The sequence below is a fragment of the Epinephelus lanceolatus genome, chromosome 2, assembly GCF_041903045.1.
Source record: "Epinephelus lanceolatus isolate andai-2023 chromosome 2, ASM4190304v1, whole genome shotgun sequence".
In the NCBI taxonomy this organism is placed as follows: Eukaryota; Metazoa; Chordata; class Actinopteri; order Perciformes; family Serranidae; genus Epinephelus; species Epinephelus lanceolatus.
Window position 1 is genome coordinate 47,372,282 of NC_135735.1, and position 14,266 is coordinate 47,386,547.

The following is a 14,266-nucleotide window of genomic DNA, read 5'->3' on the forward strand; positions in this document are numbered from 1 at the left end:
CCTTTTAAGCCAGTACATTAAAAAATGTGATACAAACAGTTTGGTGTGTCTACTATTTAATAGTGTAGCTATAATCTCTGTTACACAGGCGTAAAATGTATGGTCTGGTCTCCAACACAAGGAGTGAAATGTTACAATTCATCCCATAGTCTGGGTTGGTTGTAATACAGCCTGGGGTGAAATATTACATTATGAGATAAGGAGGATTATGACAAAAACAGGGGACCTGCTCAATTAAAATATTTGAAACCATGTAATGCCTTTCTACAAACTCTTCCAGTAACAACTGATTAATTAGTTAGTTTTTCTCTCTTAACTCTGTCACCTGTAGCTGCAGTTTTGACTTTCTGAATATAATAACCAGATGACACTTTAACAGATGTACATGCTGTACACTTTCTTCATATGACAAAGAGCATTACACTTACCTTAGCACATAAATGTTGCCTCAAGATTAGGCAGTTACTGTTTTAAATTGCATGAACAAGAATCATTCCAGTACCTATGCATCAGAGGTCCATTGTCAAAGAAAAGACTATCACCTTTTGCACCTTTTAAATGACACATTTTATTAGCTTCTGTTTCCTTTAATTTTAGATTTTTGAAGGGGTTGTAAATTCTGACTGTACTGCTGTAACATAGGTCAGTTTACTGTATGCAGTTGTGACATATTACCTGTTTCTGGGTGTGATCTATGCACGCAGCAGATACATTGCATTTCCCACACGTATTGTTGACTTTGCAATCTTTGTTTCTTGGGCAGATCCAGCACCTGTTTCTCTTTGCCTGGCCCCGTCTGATGATTTCCTGTGGCTGGGTTGTGGCTTTTGTCACCCTACATCTTCCCACTGCCTCAATGATTGGGGTTTGCAGTTGGGGCAGCCTTCTAGACAACTCCTCATATGTGGTGTGACAAGCTCCTTTGAGACTTCATTGAGGAAGGGACGTCGTGCACTGGTAAAACCACTCTTGAATTTAGGGTGCTGAGCCATGAAAAAGGTGTAGGGTGGTGATGTCAAGCATGTTTTACCACAACACCATGGGCCAGCTTTGTGTTTGGTGCTTGCAGGTGTAGGTGCCAACCATGTGACCCACTGGTGTCTACACCTCCTTTGGTCTTGTTGTAGAATATAATCACTTCCATTCTTGTCTTTCCGGTATTTTCATCCACCACTCTATGATGGTGCATTGAAGAGAACAGCCATTCCTTTCTTTCTCACATAGCTGATCATGGTAAGGCTGCCACTAAATCCAAATTCTGTGCTGTGAACCTCCCTGGACTTGGAAACCTTTATCAGAGGAGGAATGTCTGACTTGTTCTGTTGTAGAGTCCCCACAATAGTGAGATCAGCAAAAGAGAAAGAGGTGTCAGATCTGATTAATTAACAAATAGCACAAAGTCAACAATAAGTGTGGGAAATGCAATGTACGTGTGTGCAATGATAACAGCCAGAAACAGGTATTTCACTCACACGCATGAAACGAAAGCTGTTTGATTTTCGTTTCATGTGCTTTTTTTGGCTCAGCACCTGCCCAGTTTTGGTCTGGATGTGCGTGTGAACTCTCTTTTACGTGACTCACACACACCCACAGACACACAAGCGCACACACACACACACACACACACACACACACACACACACACACACACACACACATAAATGAATGGTGACATTTTTCTATGGCTGTGTAATTTTGTTGTTTTTCGATCATCTCAGAAAGATGTTCCAAATGTTACAAAGTAAAAAATAAAATAAAATGAATGCATTCTTGTGTGAACCAAAGTGTAATACAAAATATAATACAAATCATTATTTCCAATCAAAATGACAAAAAATAGCATATAAACACACTGATTCTAAAACGGGTCTTTTTTGAGCCACTTACGGAAGCTTAGGGTAGTAATATATAAACTACAATTACTTTAAATTTATAAAAGATATGTTTTTTGAAGAACACCTGGAATATGAAATAGTAACAACTTGTCATTACGACAATACAGCAAAAAAACAAAACAAACAAAAACAACATTGCCAGGTCATTTTTGACCCACTGATGCATCTAAGGGTTAAATAAGTTTTACCCTTAGTTAACACTTCTTTATTAGACATGTCCTTTAAGGTAGCTGTAATTAAACCTCCTCTAAAAAGTCTACCCTCAATCCAAAGATGTTAGCCAACTATAGACCTATATCTAATCTTTCCTTTCTTTCAAAGATCCGTGAGAATGTATTTGCAAATCAGCCGCGTGACTTTCTCCATGACAATAATTTATTTGAGAATTTTCAGAGAGACAGCACTGGTAAGAATTACCAGGACTTGTCTCAGTACTAGTCTTAATAGATCTTACACCGGATTTCCACTGGATGCATGTCTGTTGCAGAATGGCAGCGCTGGTTATCTGCTGCATGCTCCGCCATCCGTCAATACCCACCGGCTGCGTTTGCTGTGCGGAGCGGTGCAGCTCCGCCGGAAGACATCTCGGTGCACCGCCAAGATTAATTTCTCCTCGTCCATGGTGTCAAGGGGGTGAAATGACGTCTGAAAACCTCTGACCTGTTGACTTCAGGCCTGCCTCTGCCCATTATGTAGATTTCAAGGTGTAGTGCAGGGAAATATGAGCCGCTGTGAACACTGTGTATTTTATTTAAAAAAAAAAAAAACGGATGTTTTATTTTGTTTCTGTGCACGACTTCCTGCCCCGCATGATCTGCTCTGTGCTGAATTGCTGCGTTGTGCTCCGGCGTTCGGCAAAAATAGAAGTCCTGCGTATCTGTTCCGGAGGGCTCCGGAGCGCCGCTGCTGTGCCGGAGCGGAGTCACAACCAACACGCATCTGGTGGAAATAGGCTGTTAGTGTTGCATTTGACATGACTGACCATGACAGTCTATTACAGAAACTGGAACATTTAATTGGCCTTAAAGGTTCTGCACTAAGCTGGTTTAAATCCTATTTATCAGACAGATCTCAGTTTGTTCATGTTAATAATGAATCACCCATGCATGTTAAAGTTTATTTTGGAGTTCCACAAGGCTCTGTGCTTGGACCACTTCTATTCACTTTATATATGCTTCCCTTAAGTAACATCATTAGAAATCACTCTGTAAATTTTTATTGCTATGCAGATGATACACAATTGTATCTATCGATCAAGCCAAAGAAATGTATCGTTTAACTAAACTTCAAGCATATCTTAAGGACATAAAACCCTGGATGAGCTGCAATTACCTGATATTAAATTCAGACAAAACTTGAGGTTATAGTACTTGGACCCCAAACACCTCAAAAACTCTCTATCTATAAATGCAGTTTCTCTAGATGACTTTGCATTGGCCTCAAGCATCGCTGTGAGGAACCTCGGAAAAATATTTGATGAAGATTTGTCCTTTAATTCCCATATTAAATGAACTTTAAGGACTGCATTCTTTTACCTGCGTAATATTACAAAAATTAGGCCTATCCTGCCTCAAAAAGAAAAAGAAAAATTGGTCCACACATTTGTTACCTCTAGCCAAGATTATTACAATTCCTTATTATCAGGTTACTCCATTGAGTCTTTAAAAACTCTCTAGCTGATCAAGAATGTGGTGGCATTTGTACTAACTGGAACTAAGAAAAGAGATCATATTTCTCCTGTTTTAGCTTCTCTGCACTGGCTCCCTGTAAAATCCTTCTTTCACCTACAAAGCTCTAAATGGTCAGGTGCCGTCACATCTTAGAGAACTCATAGTAGTGTATTATTCCATCAGATCACTGCCCTCTGAGAATGGTTTACTTGTTGTTCTTACACTCTCCAAAAGTAGAAAGGGAGCCAGAGACTTCAGCTATCAGGCTCCTCTTCTGTGGAACCAGAAGTGTCGGTCTGGGAGGCAGACACCGTCTCTACATTTAAAAGTAGACTTAAGACTTTCCTCTTTGATAAAGCTTACAGTTAGGGCTGGCTCAGGCTTGCCTTGGACCAGCCCTTAGTGAGGCTGACATAGGCTCAGTCTGCCAGGGGACCTCCTATGATACACTGAGCTCCTTCTCCTTTTCTCTCTCTCTTTTCATTTGTTAACATTCACAAACTATTTGAATAATAGACATAGCTACCATGACATCACCCATTGGTTTATGGACACTTGTTTTGAAGTCTCGAGCTCTGCATTTCGGCTGTTGCCATCTTGTGTTTTTAGAGACAGAAGTGATCATATCTGGGCGAGAAGCTGGCACTGTGAACTCTATGTGCAGACAGCCTGTCACTCAAAGTGGCCTGCCCCTAATTATGAATAACTTTAATAATGACTTTAGTTGTTCTTTAATCTCAGACATGTTAGGATATTACATACCTTGACATGTTTCGGCGGAAACTTACGCCTTCCTCAGAAGTGTCACTTGGTGGTGGTTGTGACGCATCTTTATCAGCTGATCTGTCAATCAGATACACAATATGTCCAAACACGAGTTAACACAGGCAGAACACAGTGTACTAACAAGAGGACTTAATTTCGCCATCACACCAAAAAGCATCCCACATGAGGATTTCATTTTAGCCACAGAATTAGCATGTGAAAAAATGCAGGATCAAGGACAAAAGGCAGCACTACGCAATTAAGTAGCAGGCATTTTGAAAACGGCCAGCAGTATCACCAAAAAGGAAGACAAAGCCATAAAAACACTAGCAAAAAATAAGGACATTACAATTCTCCCGGCAGATAAAGGCAGAACCACAGTCATAATGGACACTGAAAAATATGAACAAAAAATGAAGGAAATGCTGGAAGACACAAACACATATGAAATACTAAGGAAAGACCCAGCAGAAGAAAAGAAAAATAAACTCAAGGCACTACTAAAACCACTACTAAACGAAAACAAAATAGACAAGCAGACGTACAACCATTTAATACCTACAGCCAACGTCACCCCCAGGATTTACGGCACACCAAAAATACACAAAACAGGAACACCCTTACGCCCGATTGTAGACAGCATTGGCTCTGTCACATACAACTTATCAAAAGCACTGGCAGAAATAATAAAACCACTTTTAGGACAAATGGATCAACACTGCAAGACCTCAAAACAGCTAGCAGAGGAATTAAAAAACATCAAAGTAGGGCCAGAGGAAATATTCATATGGCATGACATCATATCACTCTTCACCAAAACACCAGTACAAGCAACAATACAGATCATTCAGAACTGGCTACAAACAGACAGAACACTCAAGAGACGCACCAACTTAACTGTTCAGGACATCATTCAACTTCTTCAGTTCATTGCCACATCAACTTATTTCCAGTTCAGAAACACAACATACAGACAGAAAGAAGGATTTGCCATGGGGGACCCGCTTTCTGCCATCATGTGCAGTTTTGTCATGGAGGATCTGGAGGAAAAGGCCATAACATTGGCACTAGAGAAATACAGACCCACACTGTGGAAATGCTATGTGGACGACATTTTGGAAAAAATAAAACCAGGACACACTCAAAAACTCACGGGCCATTTAAATACCACAGACACCACCGGGAACATCAAATTCACACATGAGGAGGAAACAGAACAATCTATACCCTTTCTGGACATCAAAATTCACCACACAGACAACGGAGACATCAAAATAAAAATATACAGAAAACCCACACATACAGACCAATATTTACTATGGACATCAGAACACCCCACAACACACAAATTGTCAGTGTTCAGAACACTATATGAACGTGCAGCAATGATAACAGACCTGGAAGACAGAGCACAGGAGGAGAAACACATACAGGACTCGCTAAAAACATGCAGTATCCACACTGGGCAATAGAGAAAGGCGCAGGGCAGGTGAAGAAGAAAGAAAAAGAAGCACACAAACAAAACAGAATACAGAGGAGTGGTGACACTACATCCCAAGAACAATGAGGAAACACAACATAAACACACCGGTCAAACCACACACAAAACTACGGCAAATTCTGGTACACCCAAAAGACAAGATCAAGTAAAACAATAAATGCAACACCATATACGAGATACCATGCCAATCATGCAATAAAACATACATTGGGGAGACAGGGAGGAGCTTCAGCACACGTAAAAAAGAACATAAAAAGGAATGCGAGAAGGATACGAAAATAAGACAAACAAGATCAATAAAAGAAAAGGCACAACAAGAAACCTACAAATCAGCCATAACAGATCACTGCAAAAGGGAAAATCATCTTATGGACTGGTACAAGGCCAGAGTCCTAGGCACTGAGGACAACAAATACTGGCGCTGGATCAGGGAGGCCATTGAAATAAGGAAGCGGGGCCCAGGGACAATGAACAGGGAAGAGGGGGCATATATGCTCTCCCACACCTGGAGCAGCATCCTGGAGAGGCGGCGGACGGACAGCTGGTGGCGTGACTGTCCTGTCAAAAACTGACAGGACGGTCACGCCACCCTAATATCGGCTGATTGACAGATCGGCTGAAAAAGACATGACACAACCACCACCAAGTGACACTTCTGAGGAAGGCGGAAGTTTCCGCTAAAACATGTCAAGGTATGTAACATCCTAACATGTATGAGATCAAAGAACAACTAAAGTCATTACCATAAACTAAAGACATAATGAACACCATTGAACTATGAATAACTTTAAGCTTTAATAAAATGTAAATGAGTGAGTTGTCATGACTGTTGAAATTAGCTATATAGACCAAAACCACTTTTGTAACCAAGCTATAAACATTTTATTTATATATGTTATTTTGGGCATTTTAACATGGAGGTCCAGGGCCATGCACAGACATTTTGTGAGGCAGGAGCTTGAGCAAAAAAAGCCACTAGCACAACGAATAGGTGTTGCACACATAGTGAAAAACTTTTTTGTATGCTTACAAACCGTGCCCTGCCATGAGGTTTAAGTGTCTGCTGGCACCAGAAGGGCTCCTGAGGCCTAGGTACATACAGTATACAATACATTTGTACTGTATGTACTTAAGCTTCAGGAAATTCCAGGTCCTGAGGCCTAAGTATATACAGTACATGTGTACCGTATGTACTTACACCACAGGACGCGTGCAGAATTTCTTCTTTTTTCTGTGTGTGTATGTGTGTATGCACACAAAGTGTCCCCAGCTGGGAGGTTCCTATGTGTCTGCCGGCACCAGAAGAGCTCCCGAGGCCTAAGTAAATACAGTATATATGTGCACAGTAATGACCAGGGAAAATGTCTGTCTTGACAGAATGGAATAGAATAGACAAGACAAACGCTAACTGTTAGCATCACACGGCCAACATTACCAAATGGTTATTATGGGGCTCAGTGACAGAGTCGAGCCGTTTTGATATTGGGTGTGAGTTTGTTGCTCAGCGTTGGATGTTAGCACTGCTGCTGTGTTAGCTCATGCTTATGCTATGCAAACATACCAGGAAGATAGTGGCTCAGTTGAAAGAGACAACAGAAAGCTTGCTGATGTGGCAGTGAGTCAGGATGGTCCGGGACAGAGTCCCAGATCAAAAAGGATCAGACCCAGGTATTGTCTGACTGGAGACATTTCATAAGAGGTGACAAATCAACTCTCACTGGCCGTGTCAGAAAACAGAGCAACATCGGGCATTAGAGTTCTGTGAGATGGAGTCTGGGCTCCTCCGAGGTGTGTTCACAGGTTGTTTTATTTGTTGTAGATCTTTACAACAATTTACTGAAAGAGCAAAGCAGGCATGCCTTGTTGAACAATTCAAATCTTCATCAAAATTTACCATTTTTAACAGGTAAGCTGTTAGCTTAGAGGTTGTTATTGTTTCCTGTAGCAAAGGAGACTTTGAAAAGTTCCTTAAACCTCCTCCTCTGTTTTTGTGGTTTATGTGTTTGTTTGTTTGTTTGTTTGTTTTTGGGGTTTTCAGGTTACAAATTACATAGGTATTGACTGGATGCACCACAATCTGGCTCCAGACTACAAGATCTACATCTTTTCACTCGATGACCCTAACGCCATGCACATTGGTGTTAGCTTTAACATCATCTGACCAGGACTGATGCTGTCAAACCTTGACAGTCTGTGTCACCAGGTACTGTGGGACACCACAAGGCTACTTTTCATTTCTCACAATACCCTGTGCTGCCCTCTTGTGGACTGATACTTTGACTTGATAAACATCATTAAGTGCCCCATGTTCACAACTGATGTTTGTCCTTTAATCTCAGACTGACATGTTTAAGAAGGCTGGCTTGACTATTGTGAAACCCCTGCCACCTCTGGGAGGTATTCCAGGTAGGAGGTTCAACAAACTCTGAGTCTAATCCTGATCTCTGAGTTGACTTATCCTGAGATGGGAAACTCTGAGTATCCAGTTCCAGAACAGCTGATTTGAATTAGTTCAATCAACTCTGAGTAGGTACACCTTGGGTAAAGCGCGTGTACAACCACAATAAAAAGCCATCATCAATGGAGCCCCAATATCTCGAGTCACCATGGCAACCGGAGAGAAAAAAAGATCAACTTATTTTACACCTGTGGAATTGGAGATGCTCAACGCGTAAGTTTGAATGCACTAGTCCATTAATTTAACATTAAGCACACTTAATTAAAATCATAGCATACAGGTGAAAAAGTGGTGGAGTGGTTTTGAATAAAAATTGATTTTCATATGTGCAATCTCACAGGGGAAAAACGCATTTGGAAGCAGCTTAAAATTAAATATAAGCCCCTTTTACACTGCCAGATTTTCTGTGAATGTTGGGCCGTTTTGGCGGCAAGCTGCAAGCGTTTAGACAAACAGAGCCGGTTTGGCGAGTTGATCCGAGGTGCCCAATTTTCCGCCTCGTAGGGTAGCCATATTGGTGGAACCCTTTTAGTTTAAACAGACCGAGGCGGCCTTCCACAATGGGAGAGGCTGTTGAAGACTTGTGGGAGGAGCTGTTGATGACGCTGCACGTGCGACCCACTGGCGGTGGATAAACAGGAAGCAGCTGATAGCAGCTAGTTGCAAGAGGGAAATGCAAGCCTGACAGACACTGTAAAGATGAGCAACTGGGGAGACATGGAATTGCGCAGCCTCCTTGCCCTCGCAAACGAAGAGGCCATTAACCATCAGATGACGGGGACGGTGAAGGACGGGCTGACTTACGAGAGAATCGCCGAAGGACTGACCAGCCACGGCTTCTCTCCCACGTCATTGGTTACGTCACACGCTGAGCTACACGTTTTGTTACTTGCTCACGCCCCCCATTGCCCCGAAAAGGGCACATTCTGTATAAACAAAAGTTGGTAGGCAGCATTTTGCTGCACTCCCCAGTTTTGTTTTACTGCCAATGCTGAAAAAAGACTGATTGGGCTTTCCTGCAAATTTGCACAGTTAGGTAAATCATTGAGTCTAATGAAAAACGGTACAGTTCAAACAGATATTCATTGGGGAATGACAGCACATCTAAACGGGTTCTGAAAATCCTCTCCCGGCGGAAGGCATTGCGAATTAATTCTGCCTCAATATCGATGGGATTTCCTACATACGAACATCCCATGTCTGTCTGCCAGCTTGCTTCAGGCTCTGTAGTAGGGAGGAGACAGGGTGACCTCAGGGTTTCTTATAGAAAACCTGCCAGCGAGCAGGTTAGGTTCACAGAGTCAGTTGCCATGGTGATTGACTCAGAGTTTGACTTACCTCTCTTTCTGGAACTGAAAACCCAGAGTTTCCCTCATTTCAGGGTTACTCAGAGTTTTCACTAAACCCGCTTTCTGGAATACCCCCCTGATACCTGATGGTGGGTGCTTAACTTATCTCCTCCTACATAAGCAAACTATTTTTAATTTTTACTGGAAAAAAGATCCTCCCTCTCCCTTTCTATGTAGATGATGCAATGTGGATGGCTATCAAGATAGTGGCGCATTCAGATGCAGTGGTTTTACTGCCACTATAGTCCCTGTCCCCAAGAAAATATCCATCAACAGCCTCAATGACTTCAGACGAGTACCTCTCACCCCCATTCTGATGAAGTGCTTCGAGAGGCTGATTCTGATGCACATCAAGGCTGCACTGCCACCCACCCTGGACCAGCACCAGTTCACCTATAGGGAAAATAGGTCAACAGAGGACGCCATAAAGAAAGCCCTTCATGCTGCACTGTCTCATCTGGAACATCCTGGAACATCTGTGAGGCTGCTGTTTTTGGACTTAAGCTCCGCATTTAATATAATCATCCCCAGCAGAATGGAGACCAAGCTTAGATGCTTACCTTAGCGGCTGGAAATATTCCCATTATTTTGATTTTGTCAGGAGGAAAGATGACAAGAACACTGTTGCACCAGGTGGTTAGATTAAAACTCTTTCCACTGCAAACAACACGTCCCCAAACCCCCGGTCTGAAACACCACGGCTACTACAGCCGACAACACAACAACGTGACGCTCCAGGAAATACACCCTACAAAAGGTGAGCCCTCCGCGGCCATGGAAGTTAGCTGTAGCCCTACACTGGCTGAACTGTATTTTAATCGTGGATAGCTGCAGGCTACAAAGTAGCAATGAAGCTTGTGGCTGGATATGTAGTGGATGAAATGTTGATTCACGAGTGTCTGTCCATCTATCGTTCAGAGTCTTGGGGAAAATACCAGTCACAGGCAACAGAAAACCCCCAGGTAAATAGAAGCTATCTAGCCTTAGCTACACTTACCGGTGATTACCCTGACATTCACATGGAGGCACACATCTCAGTTTTGGGGAGATACGCAATTACCAAGTTTATAGGATGTAACAGAAAAGTAATAGAACAAGTAGTTCAACAAACTACTGTTGGCAGGGAGTAAAAAGAATAACGAGTAATGAGCAATCTATTACATTTCAAGAGTAACGAGCCCAACACTGGCGAGCAGTACGTCACCTGCAGCATTCTGGTGTACAGCCACAGCTCGCTGACTGCAGTTAATGCTTGAGATACAAATGTTACGACCAAAACCTTCTTCACTTCCCTGGAGTCAATGAGCAGGAGAAGTGCTACTCTGCCATTGCAACTTGAAGTGTGTAAGTTTGCAATCAGAACTTACAATGCTGGTTACGGTACCACCGATGAAATACTTCCCATTATTATAACCATGTTGATTAAAGCAAGTGACCTGCTTGGAAATGAATGCATCCACTTTGTGTATATCACTGTGTTTTTCTCAATGTACTTCGCAGTGTTTCTGACTACGAGTAGACGTGTTTTTTTCAGGGGTGGATTTAGTGATTTTGGGGCCCAAGCCAAATGCAATCTTGCTTTACTTTTCACTCTTTCTCTAACCGGAAATGTTGGTAGGCTATAAGCAGTGGTAGAAGAGGTGCTCAAAACTTTTTTCTTAAGTAAAGTGAAGGCTGAAAGGGAGTAGCCTAATTATCAGCAAATTTTGCTTAAAATTACATCATGCTTAAATTATGTAATTTGCTTAAAATTGCATCATTTTTTTGCTTAAAAAACATCATTTCAAGGTGGAGATTCAATTCTATTATAATCCTTGACAGTTAAAGAGGCAACAGATAGCATCTTTTCCTAAATATATATCATTATGAAAATAATGTGATTTGCACAGGGTAGTATACACAGTAAAATCAGACTATCAGCGTTTACATAGGTTACTTAGTGGCTTTGCATCTTTGTAATAAGGTTCTGCCACTGGGGGCGAAATTTCGCAGAACATGGCTAACATGGCTAAATGTTAGCTAGACGAGAGGGGACTGTACTGGGTAGCAAGTGTTGGTTGGCTGACATCCTCGTTGCCATTCTACGGCAGCCCTTGGACAGTGATACGCCCCTCCCTTCCTTCTGTTCTCTTCTCACGGAGGCAGCTATCGACGGACATCGCCCAGCTAAGTTACGCCCAGCTAAGTCAACACTGGACATCAAAATCAGTTAACGTTAGTCCACACAGCTCTCCCAAGCTGGCCTGGAGAGCAGGGAGATCATGTCGGTCACTGGCCATAAATGTGAGGGCAGCCTTCGCAGCTACTGGGCACCCAGCATCTCCGACCGGGAGAAGTGGAGTAAAATCCTCTCCTCCGCTCCCGTTTGTCTGGTGAGCTCCTCTCCTCTGTCAATACACTCTGCCAGTAATTTAATAATATTGATGCCAGTTGTAACATTTGAATGTTTTAGTAGCAAGCCATGTTCTAAGCGGGATAATGTATAGTGAGCTGGTGACCATTGAAAAATAACTCAGCTGCGCGTCGGGGTTCCATTCCCCTGTCGGGAGTTATTTTTCAACACTCACCGGCTCACTATACATTATCCCTTACGTGTCTACTGTTGTTTGTACTGACACTGTACATATTGGTATAATTTACTGCGAGTAGTTTGTACTGGTACTGTGCATTCTGGTATAATTATTCGCATTACTATTTGTTTTTTCTTCAGTTAAATCTGGTAATTGTTGCTCGGTCTCTTTACTCATTTATTTAGTATAGTGTCTACACACCTTCTCATTCTACATATACATAGATGTATACTGGTGGTTTTACAGCTTACATTTGATTGATTATCTCTGATCCCCACGGTCAATTTGGTTGTTGGGACAGTGCGATGCAACACCACTGACGCTAGGTGGCGCCAGGCTAAAAAAACCCGAATCCTATCTGTTGCCTCTTTAAATGAATAAAAACATGTCAAATTTTAAATGTTATATTTTGTGAATAAAATTTGTACCTGCAATATAACCAGTAACATGCATATGTAAGATATTTGTAGAACAATATTTTACACAGTAAGTTGTATACTGTCAAACTGCGTATCTTTTATGGGCCATTTGTTTGTTAGCTCACTATACAATGTGTTAGAATAGCAGCAATTTAATATTTTTCATATCTAAACATCATCACAAATCTACAGCTGTTTGGGACCCAGGTGTACTACAGGACCCAAAGAAGTTTAGTGTCGAGAGTGAAATTGTTTGAGTGGTTCTGGGGAAAGCTGCAAGCAGCAATACCACAGGCCCAGCATTCAGCTTGTTCCAAACAGGCATGTTTTAAATAGACACTGCACTAGTTAATTTTAACTAGCTTACTGCCAGGGGTGGGTAAATACATGGTACAAGTAGCACACGAGTAAAAAGGTCATTTTTTAAGGAATGAGTACTCACCATGTCCTGTAGCCTACTTCTTCTTTACTCGAGTATATTTTTTGAGTCAACAATCTGCTTTTTACTTCACCGTAATTGCTAAATACCTTAGTTACAGCTAGTCTGCTCCAAAAAATCTTAACAAAGCATGATGAAGTGCTTGAGAAAAGAGTCGGTGTGCTGTGCTAATTATTGTCTCATTTGTGCTCGGATGAACTGTAAATACATTCAGTGAAGTGCCATATTGCCGTTATCCAAACTACTGTCGCTACAATCTTTTTACTAAGGTTATGGATTAACTTTAAGTCCAACTATTAAATGCAATGAAAAAATTGAGAGGGGTGGAGGAAAGGTGGAGGAAAGGATTGGAGAATAAAGTGAGGAGAGGAGAGGAGAGGAGAGGAGAGGAGAGGAGGGTGCACTTAGCCTGATACTTGCAAATGAATATAGGCCTACTTTGCCTTACTTTAAGGACTGTGTTATTTCATCTGTTTAGTATTGCAAAAATTAGGCATATCCTGTCTCCTGTCAAATCCTGCAGTAAAATTGGTCCACGCATGTTACCTCTAGGGTGGATTATTGCAATGCCTTACTAACAGGTGGCTCTAACAAGTCTTTAAAAATTCTCCTGCTGATTCAGAATGTGGTGTACTGTGCATGTGTACTGCTGGTAACTAAGAAAATAGATCATATTTCTTCTCATATTTTTCTGTTTTAGCTTCTCTGCATTGGCTCCCTGTAAAATCCTTCTCCTCACTTACAAAGCTCTAAATGGTCAGGCTCCGTCATATCTTAGAGAGCTCATAGTGCTTTATTATCCCATCAGATTACTGTGCTCTAAGAATGCAGGGTTACGCGTGGTTCCTAAAGTCTTCAAAAGTAGATCAGGAGCCAGAGCCCTCACTTGTGAGGATCCTCTTCCCTTGAGCCATCTTCCTGTTGCGGTCCGGGAGGCAGACACCATCTCCACATTTAAGAGTCGACTTAAGACCTTCCTCTTAGACAAAGCTTACAGTTAGGGCTGGCTCAGGCTTGTTTTGGACCAGCCCCTAGTTAGGCTGACTTAGGCCTAGTCTGCCGGGGACCTCCTATAATACACTGAGCTCCTCTGTCCTTCTCTCCCTCTCTCTCTCTCAGATTCTGAAAAGATGTTTTTTTTTCATTTATTAACATTCATGCCCTATTACTGCATGGCACTAACTTGGCTTCTTCTCTGGA

The 14,266-nt window shown here is 41.9% G+C and overlaps 1 pseudogene; it reads right to left on the bottom strand.

The window, feature by feature from the left end:
• Positions 1-648: 648 nt before the first annotated feature.
• LOC144465057 (uncharacterized) lies at positions 649-13,980 on the bottom strand (annotated as a pseudogene).
• Between the last annotated feature and the right edge of the window lie 286 nt (positions 13,981-14,266).